Here is a 4,455-nt window from a genome sequence, read left to right as displayed (position 1 = left end):
GGAGAAGTCCAGGAAGGTGGCCTTTGGAGGGCAATGTAAAAGAGCTGGACCTCATCCTTAACCCTGGCAGCTTCGGGAAGTTCCGAAAGAAAAATTAGATGAGGTATCTTAGAAGCAGGGGACCGTTCCGGAGCTGCCGGTGCAGGAGCACAGGGCTGGCCAGGCAAAAGCCTTTTCAGAGGCGGGGGTGGATGCAGTGAGAGAGGAAGGGGTTGAAGGCAGTGTTGTTTGTTTTTTTCTCCAGAGATGGGGTGAAAGCCTTGGGCATCTTAATTACCAAGCTCAGGAGGCAAGAGGCTCACTAAGCATCATGGGAAATTCCCTGATCCAGCCAAGAATAGCAGAAGAGCCCTGTCCTAGGGAAGATGATTTGATGAAAGAAACCAGCGTCTATTGCATTGGCTCTGGAGAAGGACTTAACGTCATTTGGGTCAAAAGACCCCTCCCTCCTGGCTCCTCCATGGCTCTCTGCCCATTCTGTTTGGCAAGACTCAAAACCCTTGTGTAATCTAGGACCTTGGTACTCAAAGAGTGGGCCTGGGACCACCACCAGCAGCAGCAGCACCTGGGAGCCTCTTAGAAATGCAGAGTCACAGGCCCCAGCTCAAACCTGTAGCATTAAAATCTGCATTTTAACCAGTCCCCCGGGACTGGTGTGCACAGTAAAGCTTGAGACGTGCTGGCTTAGGCTCCGAATGGCAGGCCCTGGTCCGCCTTGTATTTCTAGGACCTTCACATTGTGAGTTGTCAGAAAGTACCGAGTGATGGATTGATGGCTAGCTGAGGGCTGCTGTAAGGAGACAGAAAGGAGAAGGCGTGTTTGAGAGAGTGAGAAGGTGAAATTGGCAGGACTTGGTGGTTGATTGGGTAAGGGAGTGGGAGAGATGAGGGCCCAGGAGCGTTGATGCTGCCATTTCAGGAGGTAGCTCTGGACACCTGCAACCCCTCTGCGGGCTGGACAAGGTTTCAGCTTTGGAAGGAGGCCAGGCCACAGGTACAGGAGACACATGGGGAATGTGCACGGCAAGGAGAGAGGGGGCCGGCAAAGGGCCTGAGGACTCCTGTGTGCGGCACAGGTAGGTTGAGAGGGAAGAGTCCACTAGAGGATGACCAGTCAGAGGGTCAGGAGGCCAAGGGCACAGAGAGTTCATGGTCAACTATCAGATGCCAGCAGGAGAATCAGAGAGGCAGCCTATAAACCGCCCGCTGCATTTGCTGACAGAGCTGTTGCTATCGAGACATCTCAGTCCCTAGAACTATGTGGACCCTAAAGCTCTTCTACCTCATAAATAAAACTTAAAAATCCAATTTTTCTTGAGTATTCCAACCTTGATTACAAACTTGAATAAGTAAATCCCTGTCAATTTAAACTGCAATTACAGATTTCTTATGGCTGCATCCAAGAACAACACTGTCATAACATTTACACTTAAAACTCTTGTAAAACGTCAAGACAGTGAGCATCACTTCCAACTTGGCTTTTATTTCTTCTTAGGGATTTTGCTGTATTTGTTGTGGTTTCTCCCTGGGGCTTTGTTGATGGAATTTGGATGCCCTCTCATGTTTGTGATAATCTCCCAAGATAAGCTGAGGTCACTGCATCTGTATGTTTGACCTTGGTCCTTGGCTAGGAAACAGGGCTTTACTGTCTCTCCTGGGGTGACACTTGGCTAGTTAATCATTGTGGACATTTTCTGTGAACGCTCCTTCTCCTGGACAGCCGAGGGTGACCCCACACTGCGTACCTGAAGGAGCCTCATCAACCCGGTGGTCCTGTGAGACCACCACAAGTCAGCCTTTCCTTTCATGGTGCAGTTTCTGCCTGCCCCCAGCCTCCAGCCCAGGGCTGTGAGTTTACTCTTTTCTGATTACACAGCTAAAGCAAACATGTCCCTCTAATTAGTTAACACCAATAAAAGAGACAAGATAGATACACAGACTAACACATCCCAACTTAATAAGTTCCATAAAAATTCAAACAAGTCATATGGCAGTCGTCTTTCCTATACTACAACCCTCTCTGAAGGCATTATGGTAATGTTTCACTTTTGAGTATCATTATAGCCATGGCCTTTCACAGAGTGAATTTATTCAAATGAACTATATTTCCATGAACAACTTCTGATGCCTGTATTGTTGTGGGTTGGCCAGCACTGGGGGAGACTTTTGATGGTTCCATCATCTTTCCCCTGCTTTCCTGGTATTTCTGAGGGTGGCCTTACTTCCTGGCCACAACAGGACATTCTGGACTGTCCCCCCACTCCAAATTTTTTTTTAATGTTCCGAGGAACCCTGTTTTCCTTTGGTGAAGAAGGTCTTAGAAACCAAAGTCTGGGCACTGGGGTGTCCCTGAGACTTGGGGGTGGCAGACCAAAGGTTGCTGTGGCTTTTGGGCCTCTCTTGGAGAAACAAAGCTGGAAGTACTGATATTTTTAAGGTTTTAAGTTTACAGTCAATTCTTTCAGTCCGTTGTTTTGTTAACAAAGGTTAACAATACTGTTGTTTATCCTATATTGATAGGATTGGGCCACAGTCAGGTCGCTATGACACTGGCAAAAGCCTCCATTCCCAGTAGGGGACAGGAAGCAGATGACAACAGGCAAGGGGACCTAGGAAGGGAAGGATCAGAAGCGACACGTGGCGGTGACTCTTTGGAGAAACCTCGTTGAAGGCGGGAGAGAACTGGAGGTGATGGGGTGAAAGCGGGGACTTTGCTTTACTGTTTTCTTATCTTTTTCATGAAAATGGGAGAGGTTCCATCTTGCTTATAGGTGGAGCAGAAAGTGCTATAGTGAAAATTGTATCAATTAGGATTCTTCTTTGCACAGGGAAAAAGAATCCAGCTCATCTGGTTAAACCAAACTTTATAATGGGGAAGCCGAGGGCCAGTCAGATCAAGCCCAGAGGCTCCAGTGATGTCAAGTTCCGCTGCATGTGTCTTGGCCTCCCTGGGGGATGGGCTGTGTTCTGAGATGGGTCGTCCCTTCATCTGGTGGTGGCGAGGCACCGTAAAGCTCTGGTCTACACACTCCCCACTCCTCGTCCAGAACAGAGGGTACACCCAGTGCCCACACAGAAGAAAGAGGATACCCTTCCCTCCCAGAGTTCAACAAGAGTCCCTGGTGGCCAGGCTGTGCTTCCCAGGCAGCACTTTACAGATGGGTAAACTGAGGCCAGAGCAGGGCTGGCACCTGGGTGCTTCCATCCCCGTTATCGCCTCCCCCGAAACTGCCCCGACAGCCAGGCCAGGTCAGCCTAGAAGGGCTTTGGCCCCAGAGTCTGACAAGCGCTCCAATTCTAGTCTCTGCCCGTCTATCATATTGGCTCTGTGAGTTCGGGCCAGTTCCCATCTCAGCGTCAGACTCCTCACCTGTAAATGAGGCTGATGACAGCATGATCTCAGCATTGTTGTGAGATTAATTAAGCTGCAAGGAGGCAGATTCCCTGGGGATATCTGAGCACAGCCCAAGAGATGGCTCCCAGAAGAAAGCCATTGCCTTCTCAATTCTGGATTTGTTTTTTATTTCTTTAAGGTCTCTGCTCAGGTCCAGGGGCAGGTCTCTGCTAGGTGCTGGCCTGTCTTTACTGCCTCTGTATATCTTGTGAATCTCACTTCCTCACAGGGAGAAAGCAGGAGCGGGTTCAGCCCTTCGATAGGCCATGGGGTCCCCAGAGCCTTAGAGCATTTGCTTTATTCTCATTTTTACTGTTTCCTTCTATTCTAGGCTAGTGGTAGTGGTGCCTCCTCCAGGGCAGTAATATAAAGTTTCCTTTTAAAATATATTTATTGGAATGAAAAAGCCAATATACAGAAAAAGTATTGTGAATATTACCAGCGGTGAAAGGGTACAGGTTTATCCATTCCACACATGTTGGTTGGGTGCCCAGTTACTGTTCCAGACACTGTTCCAGGAGGGAGTCACAGCAGTGAACAGGTCAGCAGGAACCCCCTGTCCTGTGGAGCTCACATTCTAGGGCAGGGGATTGGCAATAAAATAAATGCCTAAGAGAAATGCGAAGCAGGTCACATGGTGATGCTGATAGGTGTACGGGGGCGGGGGTGGGGGGAAATCGAGGAGGGAAGGCATGGGGGTGTGAATGGAGGTCAGGGAAGCCTCAGAGAGAAGCTGACATTGAAGCTTGAACCTGAAGGGAGTGACAGAAGTAGCTAAGCAGGTATGTAGTCAAGGCTGTTCCAGGCAGAGGAGTGGAAAGAACAAAGGCCCTGGAGTGGGTGGGAGCCAGCAGGGAGGCCAGTGTGGCTGGGCAGGGTCTGGCTGATGGAAAAGAAGGGGATGTGGTCAGAGGGCAGAGGTGGGGCTTCTGAGCTCAATGAGGAACCACTGGAGGGGGTGGGGCGGAGGAGGGATGTGATCTGGACCTAGTTCTACCATTATCTCTCTGGCTGCCGTTTGGACAGGGGTTTGGGGGAGGCAGGATAGAGTGAGAAGAGGT

Source organism: Pseudorca crassidens, chromosome 11 (assembly GCF_039906515.1).
Source record: "Pseudorca crassidens isolate mPseCra1 chromosome 11, mPseCra1.hap1, whole genome shotgun sequence".
Classification (NCBI taxonomy): Eukaryota; Metazoa; Chordata; class Mammalia; order Artiodactyla; family Delphinidae; genus Pseudorca; species Pseudorca crassidens.
The sequence above is the reverse complement of the archived record's forward strand: the minus strand, read 5'-3'. Positions refer to the sequence as shown.